This window comes from Apium graveolens, chromosome 7 (assembly GCF_009905375.1).
Source record: "Apium graveolens cultivar Ventura chromosome 7, ASM990537v1, whole genome shotgun sequence".
NCBI classification, from domain to species: Eukaryota; Viridiplantae; Streptophyta; class Magnoliopsida; order Apiales; family Apiaceae; genus Apium; species Apium graveolens.
In genome coordinates this window covers 176,072,948-176,100,103 of record NC_133653.1, presented here as the reverse complement: position 1 = coordinate 176,100,103, position 27,156 = coordinate 176,072,948, and positions in this window count along the sequence as shown.

Below are 27,156 nucleotides of genomic sequence, written 5' to 3'. Positions count from 1 at the left end.
GACTAGTGATTTGCAATCCTCGCCAGGTGCCCTTATTTCTTCCCATAATTAAGATGTAGATGGAACTTTGTCCACTTGATTCAAGATACGTTAATTTCTGTTTGAAAACTTCTTGCAAAGAACGACAGTACAATGAAACGACTAGAAGGATTCAAAATTTCACAAAATTAGAGTTGAAAAGAAAGAAGAAACAAGGATTTGAATAGAAATGAGACAACCATGTTGGTACTTAAGATGGCCAGTCTTTTATACCATGTAGCATACATCATATAATTAGGTGGCGTCTCACCCGACCCTTCATCATTCCGACAAAGTGTCTCATCATAACACTATTTGTCCCAATCAGAAAGCAAAACTCGAGGAAAACAATTAAGTTTGAAAGGAATACAATATCCTCCTTTTCGATATCATAGCAAAGAGTTCATTTAAGAAAAGAAGTTCATATATTTTTAGGAATTAAAAAGGAATATACGCTGTAATATTGAAGACAAGAACGACACCATTGGTCACCATCCACGTTTCACTTGTATTCATTTTTTGAGCTTGTTCGATCATATTCCCATTGTTCCCTATAACAACTTTAGAAATTCCGCTGAAATGTCTTCGCAAACCAAGCATTATAATGAATTCTTACTTGCTAAGTTTTGCGTCTTTAACATCACACTTATACTTATAATATCTTAATAATTCGATCATAATGGTGTTCCTACCAGGTAACTTCAAGATTCCTCTTTTAATTTAGAATAACCACGTACCATTCGACATAACGATCCTTTTGTTAATAATATTCTGGTTTTAGAGAGGTCTGGAAATCTTTCCAATCTTCTTCGATCACGCTCCGGCTTCTGTTAAATCAATGAATTCTTCGACCTTTGATAGTCCTAGTAATTGAATGTATAGTTACTCCGTACACTGATTCTGTTGTAAGATTTTATCAAACAATACTTGCACTTTACTGTTAAGAATAATCAACTTCTTCATAATCATAGGTTACTTCGTTCTTGAAATTAGCAATACTAAGTTTGAAACAGCATCCTTCCAGGTAATCCGGGCTTTCTAGCAAACAAGAAACTCAAGTAGTAACTTGACAACCAATGTTTAAAAATCATTTTATTCGAAAAGGCTTTTAGAAATTTGTAAAAGAAAATCTTTTTCGAAAACTTGTTTAAAAAGTTTGGAAAATCACAAACCTGGTTGTCCTTACTATATGAGGTGGTTGTTGTCCTTTCGACCTATAACAAGGTACCAAATTAATGGATCGATCCTATAAAGGTCCATTCGCTTCAATCTACCTTTTCTTCTTCATCGTGTCCACTTACCTTCCTTAATCGACGAAACTTCAATTGTTGTCGCACATTATCTTATTCGTAGTTTCACATCAAGGCTCCCATACTGGTGATACTCCCGACATTATCGTTGCAGTAGTTAAGTAGAACAGGCTATCCAATAGTCAACAAGTCTATTTCATAGAACAAAGTTTGCCCGTATCACATCACCTCACTACTTTACATATCGCATTTATCATAGCACCATCATTTAATTCCACCAAAAATTCCAGATTTATACCTTTCTCTCTAACTCTTTCAAAATTCATCTAATTCATCCCATAATTATTCACGGGTGGCTTAGTCACTAATGACTTCTTTATCCCGATAACAGCTATCCTCTGAAACACTTAAATCTTCTCTCTAAACTTCTTCTCACCTTTATTTATATCTCAAGTGCTCACCATTTACTGTAACTCTCGAATCCATCCTCGTAGGTACAATCGCTTCATAGGACAAGTTCTAAACTGGGGGTATAGAACATGATGTAGGGTAAACTAAAGAGATATACTCACAATCGAATGTCTAATAAAATAAAATTAAACAAAGGGAGGTTCTTGAATAGGTAGTCTCATATTAAAAGGTAATAGAATAGCGTAGAATAGCTTGAAGAGGTGCAACTGTCATAACGGAAGGTAGTGCCATTAATACTGATGGAGGAACAAGGTGCAAATCCAATATGAGAGAAGATGACGATCCTCGAACGGAAAGCTCCAAACGATCAAAAGACATCGGGAAATCAGGATCTGCCATTGCCGTTGTCTGGAAATCACGTCGTAAGTTAAGAATCCCGAATCGCAATACGAACTGTGCCGGAGACCTACTATACCATCGCACTCAACCTCACAACGTCTTATGTTTCAATTTCCTATTCCTAATCCTAACCCTCTACCCAATCCTGATAATCTAGGCTTGTTTCAGTGACTTATAACCTGTAGCTCTGATACCAACCTGTGGCGCCCTCCAAACCCGGGTCAGAAGTTTGGGGTCCATAACACAAACACAATATATCCACCTGTATGAGAAATATTATTTATAATGACCCTGCTTCACAAAATCACGGATCGTAACAGGTTAAAGTATGAAAACAAGCCACAACCTTAATTTATTACATTGTACCAACTCCCAACTGACTTAACTTACAATTGACAATAAAGTTTTTCTTGCAATCGTACTATCTCTCCACTGCATGAAGCTCCTGCTAGCTCGATTCAACTCAAACTGGAGCCTTAGCCCGCACTTTGGACCGAGGAAATTCTCTATCATCCATATCCTTTTTAACTGTAAAATATATAAAAAGTTTCGCAAGAGTGAGCTAAGTAGCTCAGCAAGTCATAGTAACGATAACTGAGGTTAAACAATGATCAAACGAGATGATTCAGAGGAGTCAAGTTTCTTTTTAACTAGTCGTTAGAATTGGATATTCACTTTAAGTTTTAAAAAAAACCAAGGTTAGGCTGCTGATCAGTCACGCACTAACCCCGAGCAAGCACACAACACTGCTCTAATTACTGGATCCAAGGCACACATTGGCCTAACTTGACCATTGGTATGGTCTGACCATGAATCTGGTCCACATATATAAAAAACTATCCAATCCTAAAGCAGTTCAATATGATAAACGATATAATTCGATAACACAAAATCATAATCAATGATGATTAAACATTTGAAGAAAACGTAAGGAAACTCATGGATATTACAAGGGTATATCAGGGTATGTAAAAGAAACGGCTTTCAGTTTGTAAAAGCATCAGGTATTAATTCAGTAATAATTTTTTTCAAGGTATAGTTCTTTGATGTTATAAGGATTTGTTGGGGTATGAAAGTTTCTGGGTTTTCAAACAATTTTCTTCCAGTGTTTGGTGTTTGGTAATTAAACATTTGGGGAGTAGTATCATATCTGTGTGGTTTTGGTATTTGAGGTATCCGTAGGATTTAGTCCTTGGGTTTCCTGAAATAGTGTATCAACAAAGGATGGTTTGACAAAGAATAAGGCTTACGGCTCAAGATCAAGAAAGAATCTTGGTTCAAGGGTAAATAGTTTAAAGCACATGCATTATAAAACATGAGTTATGTTTAATAATAGCAACATGTTATGAAATAGTTCGAAATCATTGGTAATATATCTTGAAGAAAAGTTCAGAAATACTTGCCTTATAGGCTTTACAACTATTACTGATCAATTCTGAGCCTACTCTGCCGCTCAGGCTTTAACGTCCAACCACTAAATCCCATTGGATTCGACTTCGACACTCAGGTTTTTCTGTTGAAACTCTACTGAGCTCGTCGACTGATTGCTAGGTTATCTTTAGTCCATCATCCGCTTTTAATGTTCCCGACTATAACCTACAGGGTTGAAATACCCTACGTTAGATGTCTAGGTATGCTTGACATATCCTCAATATTAATTCTTACCCAACGATATTCAAACACGACTTGTAATTATTCATTTTAGAATAATACAGACAACAATTAGGGTTCACATTCTTGAAATCGATCCAGTGTTCGTTTTCAAAAAATACGTATACTCGTCATTTTACGAAATTAGGGTTATGTGTTTTGGACAAAACATACAACACAAATACAATCAGGTTCTGTATAAAACATACATATATGTATTTACTTATACTCGCTCGACGTCCCGATAATCCTGGGATACGCTTTCGTAATTCCGTAGTTCGATTTCTCGGAAATTGGGCAGCACCTCCTTTATTTATCGGACTAGCCCGACGAACAACTCGACGTCAGTCAACCAAGTCAATCACAACCAAACCCAATCAATCAACCCAGTAATCACAATTCACCATCCAAAATTATATGCCCGATTTTATTTAAAATAACTAATTTTCGATCCGAAAAATTATTTTATAACTAATTGGTATCTATTTAATATTCGGCTCATGAATCATTATCGCCAATTATCCGTCAGCTCAACGAGTTCATCGCTGACGTGGCATAATTTCGACGGTACCCCTAAGGGTTTCCTGTCGAAATTTCACCATAATCTACGAAATGCAATAATTATCAATTCAATTAATCACGCAAACAATAATCATATTTATGGAACTGATTATCCAGAATCACAAAAATCACTTCGCAACATACATAACAGCAATACTACGAGGAACCGCATCACACACACGGCGGCCACCTCACCGGAGCGAATCACGGCGGCGGCCGAAAAGATAACAGGCAAAACAGAACTCAGTAACATACACACATATGTGTATACGTATATGTATATACCCACCGAGCAGAAATGGAACCGAAACCAGGGAGCATAAAACGGAGATGGCCATGGAAAAGTTCATGGCGACAAGGGAGCTACAGGGCGGCGTTGGGGGAGTTAAACAGGAATAGCGGCCGGAAGAAAGGAAGAAAGAAGCGGGGGAGAGGAGATAGAGCCGAGGGAAAGAAGAGAATATGGAGGAAAATGAGAGAGTTTTGTAGAAGAAACCAATTAGTTCGAGAAGGAGGAGGAGGGTAAACTCGATTGAGTTTATCTACCTTCTTCCTTTTTTTTTTAACTTTGTGAATCAACAGTTGACACGTAGCAGCTATATTTCCATACTGTCCAAATAACTGCCACGTAGCACTATAGAAATAAACATGAATGTCCTGCAGCCCGGTTTATACTTCTCAATTTGATTTTATCGGGTAAGCTTGCAGTTAAAAATAACCCGGAAAATTGCCAAACAACTTTTAAAATTCCAGAATAAATAAGAACTAGTAAAATAAAAATTTTCTAAATTTTAAATTAATTTCTGAAACACACTCTATACCCGCTTTTATCAATTAAACGAATCGACGCGCGGGTGAAATTAATCCCGAAAATTCCCAAAGTAATTTTAAAATTCCCGGAATATTCCCAACTTAAATAAATATGAGTTTCATAATTTTTGAAGAATTCGGGAATTAAATACAGATTTTTCGAATAAATGCAATCAGAAAATCATACAGGGTTAAATAATTGATGAAATATTATTTTCTAAATTTTAGAAAGTCCCAAAAATAATTATTGTAATTATAAAATCATAAAACCAATTTTAGAGATCATCCAAATATTTATGGAAATAACTCTGTCCTAAAACCACTTTTACAAGTAGCAACGAAGCAATACATCTCACAAACAATCATACAAATAATCCTTAAACACCAACGATCTGACATAATTAATAACAAGATAATATCAAATGAACAGAACCCATACACATATTTTATTTATTTTAATTCCTTAATAATTATACATTTAAATAATACAATATACGAGTCGTTATAATCGAACCCCCTGGCCGGGGTCTGGAAAGAAAATCCTGAACCACATATCACGGGTGGGAAACCGTATGTCGGATGTGGAAAAGCCTAAACTACATGATCGTAATCGCTCTGAGTAGAATGGCCCCAACTGGAACCAGCAACCCAAACACTAGGAAAAATATAAGGGGCCTGAGTAATATGGCCCATAGTAGATGTACTGACATAATGTACCAACATCTAATGTACCATGTAAACCCTGCAGTGCCTCATCCACAATATCATCATCCTCTGCCACGCCGGAACCCCGAATCTGGTGGTAGGTAGCGAACAAGCCCTCAACCTGTATTGACAACATGTAAATATGTTTACATAAACTCATACTATGACAAATAAAGAGCTAGTAATCTAAGAAGAGAAATATTACAGCCACGGGCAGGTGCCCCTGTGACCCATAGACTCCTTGTTGGTCCCTCCAAATCCTGGGGTTGATCATCAATGCCTAGTGACTCTATCGTATAGGTCTGTGAGTACGTCTGTATAATGGTGGCCCAAGCACGGCAGTATGACGTGACTCCCACAGCTCACACACCCAACTAAACTAAAAATTTCATCCTCTCTGACCCCTATGGAAAGAATCATGGTCTGTAAGCGGAGATTCAGTAGGGACCTGATGCAAGTATCCAAACTGCCTCGAGACCCTATCAGTGTAGCACCACTCCACCCATGTCAAGTAAATGAGGGGACAAGGTGCACTCATAAGTGAAAGCTCAGGGATGCCTCGTGCCTCAACCACGCAATCATTGTAGGGCCTCCTTCTGAAGGAATCCTCAGAAATGGTATCTAGGTCATAATGAATGTCGCGTAAAAAATATGTCTGCACAGTCATACCATCCAATGGGACCATCCACCTGAAGCCAAATGTATTGTGTTAATGACATGGTTGCAATATTTTTGAACATGAAAGAAAGAGTCATAGTTAATTTAGAGTGCCTAAGAGCATGTGGATGCTACATCAAATAAGCGTCTCGCTTCCTGGGAGCTAAGGCAGTACAATGCTCATATATCCAAACCTGGACCACATATGCATTCAAAAAATAAATATTTCTTCTATGCATGAAGTATGAAGTATGGATAATGCACTTAATAGTATACATGAATTATGCAGTATGTCTAATACCCCTACAGTACGCATAAATAATGCACCCTACAATATGAAATATGTTGGGTGGATATGTACATGTAATAATGTCATGGACCCGCATAGCTCGGTCTTATATCCTATGTTGGATGAGCACAAGCGCTGGTAAAGATAAGCAAGACATGCACTGCCCCAGCTATAAGTACTGATCTGAGCCACATGGCACACAAATGGGAGGAGGTTTAGAGGCATGAAGTAACCACTATAATTCGGCACAGTAGAACCAATAAGCAGAAATAAGTGTGCACGTGTGTGGTATAGTAGCTCACGCTCATAATCAGGACCAGAAGCTGAGTGTAGACGTGAATAATCACCGAAATGATGAACCAACCAACTAATCTTAATTTCACCCTTCTTGATGACATCTGTATCTTGTTATGGGTCGGGGGCAACACTAAGAAGCTCATGTAATAACAATACATATGTCTCATACTCCTAGTTACCAGAACACCCATAAAATCAACTTCTCTTATGGCATCCAGGATAAGTTGTGGTAGTGGATTAGCCTCAATACAATCCCAGTATGTCTTAAAATTCAAATGGAGCCGTAAATGATCATCATTACCCTTTAAGTAAATGTGATTTTATGCATTTAAGAAGCGTACAAAGAACTTTCAAAAGTTAACCAAAAAATGGGAAATGAATGTGTACCGTGCTAACCTAGATAATCTGTGGACGATGCCTATTTTGTTGCTTAAGTAATTCCCCATCAATTGGACCCGAGTTGATCATTTGTCGTTCAGCCATTTAATCTTGCACGAGAAAGGAATTTGCTATAATGAAGTGTAAAATCTTAAAAAAACTGGCAGCATTTCCCCTGTTCTATCACATGACCATGCTGAAAACATAACTAACAAAATTTTGTCAAAATTTGTAAAATCTAAAAGAAAACGGGCATCATTTCCTGTTATTTAAATAGAATAAACTTTCTTGAAGGGAAGATATAGGGGCAAGCTGCTTATTGCTATGGGTGTAGATTTGTACAACCACCCTTTTCCTCTTTGCTATAGCTTGGTTAATGAGGAGACATACGAGAATTGGTCTTCATTTTTGCAACATCTTTGGAGACAAGTTTGTAGGCAAAAAGCCGCATGTGCATCATCTCAAATCATGCAACAAGTATTATCTCTGCACTACGAGACCCTCAAAACGGATTTGCCGAGCCATTAGGAATCCAGAGGTTCTGTCTACTCCATGTCAGAAGCAACTTTTTCCATCATCACCCTGGTGGTGAACTAAAAAAATTGATGTGGAAAGCTGGAACAACAACGCAAGTCTCGAAACATAACAAATATATGGCAATGATTGGTGAAATCCCCCCGGCCCTGGACTATCTTTCCAGAATACCCGTGGAGAGGTTGACACTTTTCCATGACACTGGTGTTCGCTATGGTCAAACAACCACAAACATGCGTGAGGGTTTCAACGGCAAGATAAGAAGGGCTCGTTTTCTTCCGATAACAGCGATGATGGAGTACCTCTTCTACAAGGCGGTCACAGTTATTGACACACATCGAAATATAGTGGATGGCGGTCTGCAAGGCTCTACAGTTATGTGCAGGTTCAGCCGCTATGTTAGCTAAAATTTAAAGGAAGGCTACAGGATATACGGTTATTACTTTTCACTGTGTACGCGGGATCTTGAATATAGTTACACATCAGTACATAACTGTTAAGGGAATGGTGAAGGGAGGTAAAATGCAAGTTGTCAACCTGAATGATCGTACGTGCACCTGTGGAACATGGGTGACCCATCATATGATGTGCTCTCACGCAATGGAAGAATGTATAAGACATGGATTGAGTTGGGACCATTTCATTAAAAATTTCCATAAGAACCAGACAAGGGAGAATTTGTACCGTCCAATGATTTATTCGTGAATACTGGAACTATGAATTACCCCTATGGAAAGTTAGTTCCGGATGAGTCATTGAAAAAACTAAAGAAAAAACGTGAAGATAAGGGCCAATCTGTGCGGATCCGAACAGAGATTTATGGTTTGCAATCAAGAAAGAAATGTAGTGTATGCAACCAAGAAGGTCACACCAAACGTAGCAAGAAATACCCACGACGCCCACACTTAACAACGTGAACTTTTTGTTGCTCATTTTTTAGCATTATTGCATTTTGTTGTCTTAGTTTTCACCAATCATCTTTCACATTGCATGTTGTAGTACAATTGTCATTTGTATTATCTAAGTATTCTATCATGCTATTTCGAACAATACTTCTTCTACCACTACAATTATAACTACAACTGTGTACCACTTTAATTTAAAAGCAAAAGTTTATTTATTGTGTTGTACATTCGAGCTTACAAATGTGGAACTACTATCAGTTGTATCCCATTCTAAACAAACATTTCAATTAGGCCTTCACATTGTTAATAAAATTATACAACAAACATCACATGATTACTTAAAAATCAGCAAGGTTAACAACATATTAATCCTCATTACTTACTGCACTCTCCACAAATTCACCCTCTATTTCATTCTCATCTTCTCCAACTTCACGCCAGGCCTCATGACCTTCAACATACAATGCAATTTCACTATTTTCTCTTTCAATCAGGTTGATTTCCATTTTGTCATATTTTTTATACACTTCATTGATCTGACGGATATATTCATCCTCCATGCGGGACCGATCATTGTAAGCCTGTAGAATTTTTCTTTATCAGCTTTTATCATGTCCAAAATGTTTTGATTCACCTTCTTTTTCATCTTTCTGGTGCTCTCAGCTTCTTTCATTTCCTTTCCATGACCGATACATTATGCGATACTGAGCTAACGCCAAATGGACTTAGATGTGCTAGAAGTTGCTATTTTTGTACCCTTATCCATTTTATGGTTTTCAATTGCAAGTAAGGAGATATTTATAGGGCAACATAACAATTATGTGGGAATGCATTCATACAGTACTTCAAATAAATTTATCATACACACTCACACGCTATCTGAGTAGTCAAATCATTCTGAAATTTATCATAATAATTTCGAAATCTTAAAATAATATATTACAATATCACAATACAATATTTAAATATATTGTTTGAAAAATGATACAACGTATTGCATTATCTATCATATTCTGAACCTCACTTCATATGTTTATTACTCATCATCGGATAAGTAGCAATCAGAAGCATAGTCGGGACTCGTAGTGAAATTTTGATAAATTATTGCGCTGTGATGGTCACCATCTTCAGCAAACTCCCTATATTTTGTTTGTAGATCCTTCCGGTTTAAACGCATTCTAATTCGATTCTCTTCCTCTCTTGCACGAGATAAAGCTAATTCCAGTTGTTGAGGGGTGTCTCGCTGCGTGTGTATGTCGCGTTATTTAGTTATTTGCACTCCATGCTCTTGATATTGGGATACACATCTTTGCAAACACCCTACATGCCATTCCCACTCCCTATGCATCATGATTACTGAACCTCTTGAGTGACGTAAATTCAGATCCATTGAATACCTAAACTCATCATCACAAAACCATTTCCGACCAGTAGCTCGAATAATATCACCAGTAGTGTAACTGATTTCTCTTCAATTAATATACAACATCAACTTCTGAACAACATTCTATTTAGATAATAAACAAAGATGAAAGACCACTTTATTTTATCTATTTTTTAGTATAAAGTAATTATTGCATTGTCAAATCAAAAACCATTGTACCTTATAAATGAAGTAGACATGCCTGTAACATTCACGTGCTACTTAATTTTTCATACTGCTTTCATACACATATAACCGATTTGTCAAATTATACAGTTTTTACAACTTCTGTTGCATTTGACAAGACTACTCATTTACTTTGTTGTATTCTGCATGCGACTACCTAGCAGTGGTAATGCCCTTACAAATTTACAGTTACAAAGTGACATTTATACAAGTAACTTTATTTAATTTCATCTGCAAAAAGTGAATTTTTTTATCAAAGAGTTATCTTTTCCTCTTTATTTCATTTATAATTTCACTTATCATTATTGTTTTTCGTGTCTCCTTCCACTTGAACCTTTTCAGTGTTTGTCTCAAAATTATTGAAAATGCTTGCATGTGCCTTATACTGTATATTCACGGGTTACCTAACCCATTTACTGATAAGGGTCTATAAATTAAAACCTACACGGCCATAAGTCATAATACAATTTTTTTGCAATTACATAAGTTACAAACCATTTATACTACATTTCAATGGATTCATTACAGTACACATCACTAAGAAATCTTCGGGCTGTAAGTCAAATTCAGTGGAAAACAAAAGTTCAAGTATCACGACAATGAGATGACTATAGCAATAACAACGTAGCGTATCGAGGATTGTAGATGATATTTGTTGATGAATATGTAAGATGCTTTAAAAACTTATCTTGTTAATCACCAAATTCATTTATATGGTTCTCATAAATCTATTCATGGGTCCGTACAGTGCAACCGTATGCATGCATGGATACCGTTTGGGGTGGTATTTCATTTTCATGATCAAATTATCGAAGGTCAAATTTATGATATTTCAAATTTTCTTGTGACACCCTACGAGGGAAATTATAAATGTGTCAAAGGGGACATGCACATTCTCATTTTTTATTTAACTCAAATTACTGAAGTTCCCGACACTTATGAAGATGTATTTGACTTTGTTGATCTTTCAACAATTGATGAGGTTCACTTCCAAAATGATCACTGCATTGGTAATCATTGTACTCCATTTTTATTGAACCTTTTCATATTAAATTTCGTTATATATTAACATTTTCTTCTTTTCTAAGTTGTAGATGTGGTTGGATTAATCGTTGACCGAGGAAATGTACAACAAGTTACAAATACAAGAAATGTACAACAAAGGTCTTTGAAAATAGTTATTGGTGATAAAATGTAAGAAAAACAAGTTAAATCCATCCTAGTGCAAATATTTTTCAAAATATGTATTCTATTTCCTCAAAATTGCTCCTATATTGCAGTAAAAAAGTTAAAGTTGTCTTTTCGGAAGTAAATGTTGTACCCATTAATAGGGAGTTGAACTTCGCTGCTCTGCAACGTCTACACCCAAATACCATCACCATTTCTGGATGCAAAATGAACCTTGATACTGATACCGGCGAGACCTGGATGATCGATGCACCTTCAATCAGGTTTTACGTTAATCGTCAGAGTGCGGAAGACAGTGAGTTACGATGTAGATTTAGGGTTAACAATACACCTCTTGTGTGGACACGAAGTATTTGTGACCCATGATCATGGTGATTTTGAACCTCGATCGTAGCATGTTGACGAGAATCATTGTGTTCTGATTTGACGGCATGCAAATTTCCATTTTGTATTCTGTATCTGCATTATTTTTCGATTACGTATTTTCATTTTACATTTATGCATTCTAGATCTATATTAGTTGTATCTTCATTTAGCTAATTTCATTTTTTTTTCGAATTACTGTTTTGTATTAGTTCTTTCTTATTTTATCATGAATTTATACTACCATTTTTGGGTAGTCAAAACTCATAAATTTTCAATTTATTTAATTTTAAAAATATAAAATAATTAACGTACTACAAAAGTACTACTACACGGAAAGAAGTTTTTACAAAAAAAATTATAACTACATTTGAAAAACCCGTGAAAATGTGTCTTCATCAAAAAAATGCGTACTTGACTTGCAAGGCACCATTTTTGAAGCTACAAAAGTCATATATATATACAATTTTTTGATTAAAATAAAAAATACGTACTAAAATAGGTTTATATCACTATCCAATAAAAAAAATTAGACCAAAATAATATTTCTTTAATTCAATATAAGAGTCAAAACATGCACTTCACCATGATTTTTTACCTCGTAAAAAACTACACAAGCCACAAACGGAGGGGGGAGGGAAAGAAAAAAATAAAAAAAGGAAAATACCCCGGAACGCCACTACTTCCGGGTGTTAATGGCAGAACCCCGAAAATAGTGGCGTTCTGTGCTATTTCTGTCCAATTCTGAACACATGTGCCACAAAAATGAATTATTGTTCAAACGTCCCAAAAAAGGGATGAAGCCCCTCCTTTTGGTAGTATAAATTCATAACTACCGAAACATATCCAACTTCGTCCAACGAAAGGTAGTACCTCTCACTTCACACATTTGTTATATAGATGTGGTTCTCCGTTATTTTCCTATGATAATGAAGCACAAATTGCTTGTGCTCTGTAAATATATCAGTAAAAAAAATTAAAAAAAAGGAATTGGTACAAAATAAATTAAAGTAAAATATTTTACCTATTTTTCACCTCCATAATATCCACATACGATATACATGATATAAAAAGAATAAGGAGAAAAAATGAGACCTGACAAATAAAAAAGGAGAATGAATGAGTAAATACCACCAAGCAGCCCTAAAAACCAACCCTACAAAATACCATGACAGGGCTAGAACATAGAAAATAACAATTACCTAAACCTGTTAGAATGCAAATTTTTTAAAGAGGTAAATGCAACTTGCCTACCTCAAGTTTTTTAATGGTGCTACTTGTGTACCTTAATCTTATAATATCACAAGCTGTGTAACTGGACTTAGGAGAAGCAAAGCAATTTGTGTACCTCTATTACTAGCAAGTTAACACCGTCAAATGGAGGGGTCTTCTTGTAAATTCACAGAAGAAGCATTATTGTATATACACACTAGAGCCACATTATTTTCCGCCATCTCCATTAATGTAACCTCAATTTTCCCTCCTAATCTATGGTTTAAGGTTATCTAGCTATGTTTGTCATCAAATCTTTTCCATGACTTGGTCACTACGATCGTTGATGGATAATGAAACTTTTTATTCTCATGAGACTCCTGATTATAGCCGTGAGTTGTCTATGACACTTTCCTCTTTATCTTTGAGCTAAATATATATATATATATATATATATATATGTATATTGTACTGTAATAAGTGCGCCGTATTCTTGTACATATAATCTTGATTTTGATTGTATCTTATGTTGTGTTTGTCTTTGTTTGTTGTCATGTTTTTGGCTGTTGTGTGTACTGTTAGAGTTTGATATGAACACAGTTACACACAAGTGTGCACTCTAACTTAGTTTCTTTACCACCTTTTCATGCATTTGCAGACTGCCTGATAAGTTCAGCCTAAAATTTCACCATGGGGTGAATTTACTGTTGATTTTAAAACTTATATTGGTGGTTCAGATATGTTGATATGTGATGTTGATGAATTATCTATATATTTAGAAATATGTAATATACTAAATGATCTTGGTGATGATGGATTGTTAAAGTTTTTTATAAGGTCCAAAACTCTGATATGCAAACTGGTTTATTCCCTCTTATGAGTGATGTGAATATTTTACAAATGACAAAATTTGTTCCACCTGAGAAAATTGTGTATATTGATGTGGTGAAAGGAAACCTAAAAACATAAGAGTACCTTCCTTCCCAGTATGACATATCTTTCATAGATGACCCTAATCACATTGAGTTTGAGAGGTCTGAAACTGAAACATTATTGGAATTGGAGAGAATATACAATAACTTGAGTGATGTTGAACATGTGGAGGAACAAGTAGTAGCTCCTGCTGAAGAACACGATGAAGTAAAAGATGATGCAAGTGATGGTGATAGCTTTCATGGTGACAGTTCTAACATGGACAGTACAAATAAAGATGTTACTACATGGAAAAATGGTGGTCCTACACCACTTAAAGGTGATGACATCCAAGGTGGGGGATTTGGTGACTGTAACTTTGATGTTCCCAGTATAAATGGATACATAACTGAAAATCAAACCAATGACCCTGAAGAAGAATTCAGTGATTATGATGGAAGAGATATGGAGAGAATGGCTGTAAATACCAGTGAGGATGATGAGATGATCAAATATCCTGTATTTAATGAAGAAACAAATATGGGAGGTCCCCAGTTTGAGTTGGGGTTGGTTTTCTGCAATGCTGCTTCATTTAGGGCTGCTGTGAGGAAACATGCAATTGTGCATATGAAAGCTTTGAAACAACTAAGGAGTTTTAGTGCCAGAGTGAAGTTAATTTATGAGGGGAGATGATGTGGGTGAAAGATATATGCTTCTCCAGTCAGGAACACTTCTTCGGTCCAGGTGAGGACATTGGTGTCCAAGCACACATGTGCCCCAACTTTCAAACAGAAGCAAATGAGTGCCAAATGGCTAGCAAAACAATATGAAAATAATATAAGGATGAATCCAACATGACCCCTTGCTGCATTTCAAAAAAAGGTTATTAATGATTGGCATTGTGAGGTGAGTATATTGTTAGGGCGAAAACACACGCTAAAATTACACGCAAGTATACACATTCGCAAGTAGTATAAGATATAAATCTGATTCATACCCACATACACTCTTTTTAATTAACTTAAGATTATGCACCTATGAAACAATGGTATGGCTATCGCTCAATGCTAAAAAAATAACAAGTTGAGATGTTTATAACTAAGATTATACTAACATGAAATTAACTAAGAATAAAAGTGATTGAATTAACTATATGAGACAAACATGGGATTCTAACTTCATTACTACTTCATTCAAAGTCATTTTTCTTAACCTTAGCATGCAATGGTGATGAAAAATAATCAGATAACACGAAACTAGTAAATGCCAACTTTCGTTGTATGAATACCCTACTACCAGACATCCACAAAAGAGATAAAAGCTGAATAGACACCAATTATGTTGAGACCCTATATGTCTATAGAATTTGACAACATAAAGGTTTAATGAACAAGTTATCTATCGTGATTAAATAAGGGAAGTAAGATGGTTAAAATTACCTATGAATCATGCATAATAAATACATGAACCTATACTAGCATGCCAAGTTCTAAATCTCTATATTTATTGTCACTTCAATAGAGATTAACAAACTATCTTATATGTTCGCGACGCGCATAAGACGAATACGCACAACCAATACCAGGATATCATAAAATCACCACACACTTAGGTATCAAAAAAATTAACTGTAGAAATTCATAAGTAAATCCATTAGAACCCCATGACAATGATTAGTTCATAACTGAACTCATCGTCACCATGGGTTCCAATAAAAGCATGGTAAATAAACTAAGATAAAATAGGTTTGAAATAACTGAATAATAATAACAAAGTACGTTAACAAGAGTATTAGGTTCAAGCAACAAAGAAAACAAGCATTCAAGATTACAACTTAAGCAAAGAATTATAAGTAAAAACAAGATCTTTTTCTCCTTCATTGTATTGTGCTATTAGGTCTTCTTGCTGCTATCTCCTTGCTCTTCTATATGAAAAACGTCTTTTAAAAGTCTTTAAATACCATCCCAACAGATCAAGAGTCCAGCAAATCAATCTTATAATAGAATCAGGATTCCTGAGATTCGACATAGCGCGGCCGCCCTCAAATACAACATGGCCGCCCTGAGTTTCTGTTGAATGGGCGCGGCCGCTCCCAAGACTAGTGCGGCCATCCCGACCTTCTAGAAAATCTGAATTTTTTTGCTTTCTGGACCTTCTCGTGCTGGTTCCTTATGCGCAATTGACCGAGGTTCCATCCTAACACTCTTTTAAGCATAAAACATGCAATGTCCAGTCCTTCTTTCGAATATGCCCTGAAATGCAAAATACTACGAAAACACATCAAAAATACAATATCTTGAGTAGAAAACACTTATTCGAGCCTTTACGAAGCGTTCTAAGTGGATATAAATTCCACTTATCACACCCCAAACTTGAATCGATGTTTGTCCTCAAGCATAAATAGACTCAAAGAACAAAACAAAAATGCATGAATACAACTAACATGAATGCAACAATCCCCTTAGAATAACTTAACCAACTAATGAGCAACATCTCAAAGAATGCAATTATTCACACAAAGTTCAATCAAATCCCACAAATCGACTCACAAGCGAAAAACGTGCGTGTGTAAAATTGCTTAACAAATATACTCTCGAAACTAGATCAATAATTATAACTCACCTCTCGTCAAGACAAACACAAGGTTATAGACATAATAAACGATAAACACAAAATGACTAACAACACTTTAATTTTTATCAGAGTTATATATTGATTCATGCTTTTATTGATAACACATAAAAAACACAAACATACTTATTTGATAGTGCAATGAGCGAGGTCCACAAAAGATTTATGCAATAATACCCATGTAGCGAGAGTTAGGTTAGCGGATCCCAGACTATAAAAGCCTTAGGTCACTAGGCACAAAGTCCCCTAGAACTTAATAACTCGAGTATTAAAGATCCCACTCGTGATCAATTATGCATAACACATATATTTTTTTCTTTTTCTTTTTCTTTTTTTCTTTTTTTTTTCTGAACGAGTGTGTTTCGCTCTATCTCGCTTAACCCTATATTACTCTTATAAAAATGAGCCGGCTACTGGCCATTTGACACCTAGTCACAACTAGCATTGATATCCAATGTTTTTCTCCAATTTTAAAAATCCATGTTATTTCATCACTAAGAGAATAATATAAATTCTAGACATAAACAAGTGAATAAACCTCGATAAACAAACAAGTCATGATCATGATCTAGAACTGAAGAAACCTATAAGACTTAGTGAAAATTTTCTTATTTCTAGCATGCAAATCAATTCTTTAGGACTTAACATTCCTCTATACGACATCATTACACTCGAATCAACATCACAAATTAATCGGAAAAGCAACCTAAGGGATCATGATATAATGCAAATGCAACTATATGCAACATACTAACATGATATCAAATACGCAAAATAAAAACAAAAACAAATAACTACATGACAAATATGCAAACTATATAAACTAAACTATCATGAATATGCATCTATATGGACTCACACACAAATATTCCTTAACTATCACCCCCAAACTTAAAAATTTCACTATCCTCAGTAAAGGTAATAGCAAGGAATCAATGTATACCTACTCGGAAGAAGAATGATCATCACCCTCCGCGGGTGGAGTGTTAGGAGGCGGGTACACAGAATCCTCTCCAAAAACTAGCCACTGTATGTCAACCCCCGTGGCTCTAAAAGCTGTACCCAATGCTTGAGTAAGATCCTGTGCAAACCTGCTCTGGATATCATACATCGCGTCCATCCACCTCGTCAAATGCCTATACTGCGTCGAGCCTAAACCAGCACTATCCTCTGTCTCCTGCTGCTGTTACTACTGCGAAGAACTAGCCTCACCAATCTGATGTCTCCACGCTGCTCTGCGTGCCTGAGTCGAACCACCAACATACATCTAATCGGCTAGCTGCCACCCGGAAAATAATCATAGGTGTACCCAAGTCCTTTATCGTTATCCTTCCCACCATACCACTCCTGCATGCTTAAGATCGTAGAACTGTCGATTGGGGTGCTCGGTAACTGAAGCTGCTCATGTGCGGGACAATGAACACCCGCCGCAACACAAAGCTTGGTCACACTCGAGGCATAAGGGATATGCCCCGTAGTGCCTCCACGCAAAACCACAAAATACCCTGATGAATAACAGAACCAAGATCCATATAATCTCCCTGTAAAATCCCCCATAACAACTTCGCACGATCCACAGTCACATCATGCACATGAGAAGAAGGTATAATATTCTCACAAATAAAAGCATTCCAAGCACGAGCAAACCTGTTCATGCATGAAGCAGGGAAATTGAGATACTCGTTCGATCCCCTCTTGAACTTCCACTGTGTCTTCGGGATACACAGCGTAGCCACAATTAAATCCAAATCGAAGTCCTCCCCTGTCTTATTAACCCACTCCTCCTGAGTTGGCTTTCTCATAGGTTGGTTGATAACCCTACGAAGAGCCTCCGGGTTGTAGTCCACTGTCAACTCACGCACCACCGAATACCCATTCTGATCAGCTTTTATGTTCGCATAGAACTCTCGAACGATACTCATAGGCACATCCTCGGGTGCCTCACAAAATGAAACCCATCCCATCTCCGAGATCATCTCGAGAAGCTTACCATCCTTACCCGAAGGTAGAAAACCACTCTCTTTCGCTATCTGCTTAGACAACAACCTTGTATACTCCTCTTCATCCATCGGAGTAACAAACTGTGGCCTTGTACCCAACACTCGAAGTATCAGTAGAAGCGGGGTTAGTGGTGCTGTTTCCTTAAGTGCGGGCTCTCTTTGGTGGCATTGGAATAGATTAAGTGAGATAAGAGAGGTGTGTAGAGAGATTTAGGGTTGAAAGAATAAAAGGAAGGTGGAGATGAATGTATATAAGTGTATGTATATATAGATAAATATAATTATATTAGGGTTGTGGGGTAGTGATTGTAGGTCAGTAGGAGTAGTGGGAGTATGGGAAAAATGGGGTTGAAAATCGGGGTTAAGAAAGAGGTATAAACTTCTTTTTGTTTTTTTTCTAATTTTAGAATTTTCTATTTTTTTCTTTTTCTGGGGCTCAGCGCTGCCGCCCTGCTTGGGTGCGCGGGCGCGCTTACTTTCTATTGTTTAGCGCGGCCGCCCCACTTCCCAATGCGGGCGCGCCATGCTCCTGGAAAAATTGCCCTATTTTTCTGATTTTTTTGTATTTTCTTCTAATTTTCTTCGTTCTTTCTTCTTTTCTCAACTACTAATGTACAAAAAACATGAGTTGCCTCCCAAGAAGCGCTTGTTTCACGTCGCTAGCTTGACGTAGAATTCCGAGATCAAGTTGACAATAAAACAACACTAACCACCTCACAGTTTGCCGTATCTCCATAGTAATGCTTCAAACGCTATCCATTGACCTTGAATGCCTAGCCTGGATCATTCTCAATAATTTCCACCGCTCCATGTGTAAACAGAGTTTTGACAACAAACGACCCTGACCATCTCGACTTCAATTTTTCAGGAAAAAAACGGAGACGAGAGTTGAACAAAAGAATTTGTTGCCCCGATATAAATGATTTGAACACTAGACCCCTATCGTTCCATCACTTGACTTTCTCCTATTACATTTTGTTGTTCTCATACGCTTGAAGTCGGACTCGTCGAGTTCATTCAATTGAAGCATCCTTTTCTTACCAACTGCAGTTAGATCAATGTTCAGTTTCTTCAAATCCCAACATCTAACGACTCGCGTATTTTCATATTATTTAAATACGTAATTATGGAATTATTAAATAAATAAAATATATGTAAATCTTTTATCATCTATGTGTTGTTTTATTAGTGTTTGTGTGTGATTTATGGTATACCGGGTCGTTCGCGTAATAAATTATTGAGTTGTACTGAATTGTTTTCACTTTCAAAAGTGGATTTAATGCAAATTTATTTGCATAAATATTTGGAATGTCTCTAAAATTGTTTTTATGGTTTTGTAATTACAATAATTATTTTTGGGATTTTATAAAATTTAGAAATCAATATTTTATCAATTATTTAGCTCTCTATGATTTTCTGATTTCATTTATTTTTAAAATCCGTATTTAATTCCCGAATTCTTCGAAAATTATGAAACTCATATTTACTTAAGTTTGGAATATTCCGAGAATTTTAAAATTATTCTGGAAATTTTTGGGATTAATTTCACCTGTGCGTCGATTCGTTTAATTGATAAAAGCGGGTATAAATTATATTTCATAAATTTTTTTAAAATCACGAAATCTATATTTTTATTTACTTCTTGATATTTCTAAAATTTTAAGACTATTTTGATAATTTTCCGAGACTATTTTTTGTGTAACTTGGTATCCTTAAATGCATAATTGCTGGGTAAATTTTCGCTGTAAAACGGAAAAAGGGATACGTGTCCCCTTTTTAGCATATGTGTGCCCAGTGTTTGGAGATGTGGCAGACTTGTTTATTTTCTTTTCTTCTTGGCAGCGTATAAATTCTTGCTCATATCTGTTCTCATCTGTTTAATTCCATCAAGTTTTAATCATTATTGTTTCTCGATTTCTCCCTGCGGTTCTCTTTTCTTCCTCCCTGTCCTCGCTTGTCTTCCTTCCCTCTCCGGTAAGTCCGGCCGCCGCCTCGGTTTTCCGAACACCGTGGTTGCTGCTCCATTTGCCTCTACTTGATTAGTGTATATATATGTATGTATATGTGTATATGCGATTGGGTTGTGTGTGCTTGCCGTGTTCCCTGTTTTCTGCCGCCTGTAACTCCCCTGTCTGGTTGCCGCCGACTTCTTCCGGCGCGGCAACCCGTGTGCAAATGTTTTTGTTTTGTGTGCGTGTGTTTTATTGCTGTTGCTGTGTTACTTGTTCAGTGTGTGATTTTGATTATTTTACTATTATTATTTCTGTAGGTTTTTGATTTCGCGCGGAATTATTTTAAGGATTAATCGGTGAAGTTTTACGTTAGAACACGAGAATTGATCGGGTACCCGCAAAATTTTGCCGCCGTCCGCGATAACATTTTACGAGCGGACGGTGGACTGTGATGAATTAATTCTGAGTCCTACAATTATAAAACAATATTTAATTTATACAATTATTTTCAAAATGTAAATCATCGGATATAGTTGTTAAGGTTAAAATTGGAATTGCAAATTGTGTATTCGGATTGTAAATGATGGATTGTGATTGTGGATCGTGGTTGTGTGAATTTGGTTGTTGTGACGTCTAATTTCTTCGACGGGTTAGCCGATAAACAAAGGAAGTGTTACCCGATTTTCGGGAAATCGAACTACGAAAATACGGGAGAGTATCCGGTAATTATCGGGATGTTGAGCGAATATATACCTATGTATTTTATACGAAGCTTGATTGTACAATGTGATGAAATATTTTTCCAAAACTAATAACCCTAATTTCATAAAATGACGAGTATATGTATTTTCTGAAAAGGAACACCGAACCTATTTCGAGAACATGAACCCCAACTATTGTGTGTATTGTTATTATAAGTATAATTAAGAGTCGGGGTTTAATAGAGAATGGATAGATTGTTAACGAGGATTTCTCAAGCATACCTAGACGTCTAACATAAAATAGTTCGACCCTGTAGGTGCTAGTCGAATGACTCGAGAATCGACGTTGGACTAAAGAAAACCTAGTGATCAGTCGACAAGCTCAGTGAGGTTCCAAGCAAAGGACCAAGGGTCAAAGTCGGATCCAGGATAGTCTGATAGTAAGGGGATAAAGTCGAGCGTCCGGGTTGATCCAAAATCAGTCAGTGATAGTTATAAGCTCTACAAGGCAAGTACCCCTGACCATTCTTTTATGGTTCAGTATATATGAATAACTAATATTTTAATCTCGTAATGGAACAGAAATGTTTTAAGTTACGTATCCCTTGTAGTTATAAATAATTGTTTTCAAACCTTTTTTGGGGAAAAGTAACTTCGAAAGGTACCTATCTCGAATGAAATGATTTGTGAACTAGATTTTCTATTTGTGCTGTTAAAATAAATGGTTTTGAAATGAGATAGGTACAAGTGTTTTGAAAACTGGATAAAACGATTAGATAGGGGATACATAGGGGCCAAAGTGGGCCTATTGAGGTGGCGTAAGAGGCTAATTCGGTTACGCACAATACATAACCGATTAGTCCAGCAGGTTAGAGACCTTGCTAGTCTCTAAGTTCCTGAACAAATATATGGGATGGCGGTTAGAGCCGTCTGGTGTTGATAGCCTGATCAGCTGTCTTCACATATCCACTACGTATCTGATTTGGCTTTATGGTTCTCGTAACGGAACAAGTGATTTACACAGTGGATTTGGAAATGAAAATGGCATGCTAGAATTAAACTCTGGTATTTATACACAACACACTACTAATGTTATTATTTTACAAAACATGCTAGTTTTGAATATCCAGTTAATGAATGTTTCCTCTGCTTTTGTGAACGAGCTATAATTTCTGTTCCTATAACTATTTTATCATAAGTTGCTTTACTTGTTATTCATATAGTGGTACCACTAAGCAATTAATTGCTCACCTTTACAGAATATTTTATATATGTATTGTAGATGCCTAGGAGATTCTTCCGTGGTAAGCAGGGCAGAACTCCAGTTCCTTCCGTGTCAGGCTCCTCTGAGGTAGTTATGGTTAGACCAGATGTGGTCTGTTGAGTTGCTGTATTAAGTTGGTTGCGTCAGGATTATTTGGGTAAGTTGGTTTGTAATGATTGTAACCTAAATCATACTTAAACCTTTAAAAAGTCTTGGTAAAGGGGTCATAGTTATGTATTATACATAAGTTGGATTATATTATGTTTGTTATCATTGTTGCTGGTGACGTCAACTCCTGACCCCGGGGTTGAGTCCGTCACAATTGGTATCAGAGCTACAAGTTTGAGTCCCTGATTTAGGTTAGGAATAGAGTCAAAAGAGTGTAAAAGAGGTTATATAAAGGTGTGAGTCAGCAACTCAATCAGAGGAGCGAGTTTAAGAGTTCGGTCGAGGGTTTCTAAGGCGAAACCCTGACGCCTGTTGAGGATTGGCTGTAACCGCCCTAGCTTTTAATAGGCCTCCCTCGTATATATGTATCGTTGGAAATGCCGATAGAGGTTTAGATATCCCTCTCGAGAAAATGAGTCTGATCGCGAGAGTTCAGTGTTTGAGCGGGCCTTTGATGTGTCAGCTGAACAGATGCTAACGTTATTTCTAAATATTATATTTTCTATGTCAAGGAATGTTGCCGGACCAAATGTGTAACCTCGGTGTGTTTGGATAGTATGATAATAGTCGGTGGCTGCTATGATAGCCAGGTTTCGTGAAGTATGTGGATCAGTACTATTTTATAATCCTGAACCTTTCACGCCTTTCTTGAAATGTATTGTGTTTTCAAAGTAATTGTTTACCTTTTTAATAAGTTGCTTATTTTCCCGTAAGAAAGTCAAAGCTCGAATTAAGCAACTTAAGGTCTTGTTGATTTCATTATAAATCAGATTTTCCCTTCCGATTTGTGAATTTTCTATCTAAACATTGTCTCTTTCCTCGGTGACTCTTTTGGTTGATTGAGGCAAATAATGCATATGATTTGACTATTTGTCTGTGTGACAAAGGGTCTGATAGGACGCCATCGATGTATTTGTTATGAGCTATACGGTACTAAGACTGGCCATCTTATGTACTTGTATGGTTGCTCTCAATCATACCTATGTCTTCTTCTCTTGTCCTCCCTGTATTATTAATTCCTTAACTTTGAAATTTCATTTGAAGTCCCGAAGTAATGAATTGTTAGTAGCTTTTGTAATTAGACAGTCCTGGTTATTGGAAGTAACAAGAGTTGACTGTTTGGAGGAATAGAAGTTTTACATCGGGTTGCTACTTCTGAAATGAAAATAGTAGAGAGGATTCATGATTCGATATTGAAGGTTGCAGCTTTAGAAAAGTTAACTCCGTGGAAGATGGGTCAATTGTAAGAGATAAGAAGTCGCCTTGGAAGGGATGGTTGATTGAAACTCAAACTAGTGCGTTAACTAAGTCTGTGATTCTTAAGTTTAACTTGACTTACCAGTTTACCTTTTTTGGGTGGTGCCTAGTATAGCCCGTCTAGCTTTGTGATATATGGGATTTGTTAATGTTGTATTTTCAATAGGTGCTGGACGGGTGCTCAGTTGTTGTTATATTGAGAGGGCATGCTATAATATTTAGTACCTCTATATTCCAGTTTTCTGCGTTGTTGTTGATTCTGCTACTGTTACCATTTCTATTGTTGATAGTGGTGTTAATCTAGATATCTTTTATAAATGGATCATAAGAATAAAGACATAGGTGCTTTGATTGGGCAGCATTTTCCTGACACAAGTGCACCGTTTGAATGGTGATATTTTTTTATATAGTCTCGTTATGTTTTTGAATAAATTCCCTATTATATTTTAGGAAAATGCCAACCAAGAAAGCTACCTAGTCTAAAGAAAATAGTAGTAGTTTGGCGGAGGGTCTAGTTATAAATGAAATTCTAGACTTGTTGCGCCAGCAGCAGCAACAATAGTTCTAGTTAATCCAACAGATTCAGCAGCAACAACATCAACTAAGAGAGCTAAACCAAACTAGTAGTTTTAAATCCTTTCAGTCTGTTAAGCCCCCAGAGTTCAAGGGCGAAGTGGATCATGTTGTTTCCAGAAATTGGATTAAGGAAATGGAAAAGGCATTTACCCTCACGCAAGTAAGTGATGATCTCAAAACCAATTATGCGAGCTACTTTATTAAGAATGAAGCAAATTATTGGTGGGAATCCACTTGTGCGTTGGAAGGAGAAGGCTTTGTTTCTTGCACGAGATTTACAGAATTATTATTGAAGAAGTATTTTCTCGATTGTCTAAGGAATCAGTATTTTCTCGATTGTCTAAGGAATCAGTTGGAAGTCGAGTTTCTAGAACTGAAATGAGGTGAAAGAAGTGTGTTGGAGTATGAGGCTAAGTTTACAGAATTGGCCCGATTAGTTCCTGAATATGTAAGTATGGAGATTCAGAAAGCAAGGAGGTGTCAACAAGGGTTGAAGCCTGAAATTCGCAGAGGCGTTTTGGCATTGCAACTTAAGACATACTCCTCTATGGTTCAGGCCGCTCTGGTAATGGAAAGTGACCAGAAGTTGGCTGTTAGGGAAGAGAGTGATAAGAAAAGGAAGTCTGAAGGTGTTATGGACAAGGAAGACCAAAGAGAATCCAGTCAAGAATTTCAGAATTGGTTGGCCGAAACAGGAGTAAAAGATTCAGGAGACAAAGTTTCTCACAGACTAGCTCTGATAATATCTCAGTTGCTTCTACTCCAGCTCAGTCAGTCAAGTCAGTAGTGGATTGCAATTCATGTGACAGGAGACACAGTGGTTCGTGCAAAAAGAATATGCAATGTGTGGTCATAAGGGTCATTTAATTCGTACAATAATTTTTGAAATGTAAATCATCGGATATATTTTTTAAGGTTAAAATTGGAATTACAAATTGTGTAGCTGGATGTAATTGATGGATTGTGATTGTGGATCGTGGTTGTTGTGAATTTGGTTGTTGTGACATCGAATTTCTTCGACGGGATAGCCGATAAACAAAGGAAATGCTGCCCAATTTTCGAGAAATCGAACTATGGAAATACAGGAGTGTATCCGGTAATTATCGGGACGTCGAGCGAATATATACCTATGTATTTTATACGAAGCTTGATTGTACAATATGATGAAATATTTTGCGAAAACTAATAACCCTAATTTCGTAAAATGACGAGTATACGTATTTTCTGAAAAGGAACACCGAATCGATTTCGAGAACGTGAACCCCAATTGTAGTGTGTGTTGTTATTATAAGTATAATTGTGAGTCGGGGTTTGATATCAAATGGATAGATTGTTAGCGAGGATATGTTAAGCATACCTAGACGTCTAACATAATATAGTTCGACCCTGTAGGTGCTAGTCGAATGACTCGAGAATCGACGTTGGACTAAAGATAACCTAGTGATCAGTCGACAAGCTCAGTGAGGTTCCAAGCGAAGGAACGAGTGTCAAAGTTGGATCCAGGATAGTCTGATAGTAAGGCGATAAAGTCGGGCGATAAAGTCGAGCGTCCGGGTCAATCCAAAATCAGTCAGTGATAGTTATAAGCTCTGCAAGGCAAGTAACCCTGACCATTCTTTTATGGTTCTGCATATATGAATAGATAATGCTTTAATCTCGTAATGGAACAGAAACGTTTCTAGTTATGTATCCCCTGTTGTTATAAATAATTATTTTCAAACCTGTTTTGGGAAAAAGTAACTTCGAAAGGTACCTATCTCGAATGAAATGATTTGTGAACTAGATTTTCTATGTGTGCTGTTAAAATGAATGGTTTTGAAATGAGATAGGTACAAGTGTTTTGAAAACTGGATAAAATGATCAGATATGGGATACATAGGGGCCAGAGTGGGCCTATTGAGGTGGCGTAAGAGGCTAATTCGGTTACGCACACTATATAACCGATTAGTCCAGCAGGTCAGAGACCTAGCTAGTCTCTCAGTTCCGGAATAGGTATATGGGATGGCAGTTAGAGCCGTCTGGTGTTGATAGCCTGATCAGCTGTCTTCACATATCCACTACTTATCTGATTTGATTTGTGGTTCTCGTAACGAAACAAGTGATTTACACAGTGGATTTATACACAACACACTACTGATGTTATTGTTTTACAGAGCATGGTAGTTTTGAATATCTAGTTTATGAATGTTTCCTTTGCTTTTGTGAATGAGCTATAAATTCTGTTCCTATAACTGTTTTATCATAAACTGCATTACTTGTTATTCATATAGTGGTACTGCTGAGCAATTGCTTGCTCACCCTTACAGAATATTTTATATATGTATTGCATATGCCTAAGTGATTCTTCCGTGGTATGTAGGGCAGAGCTCCAGTTCCTTCCGTGTCAGGCTCATCTGAGGTAGTTGTGGTTAGACCAGATGTGGTCTGTTGAGTTGCTGTATTAAATTAGTTACGTCAGG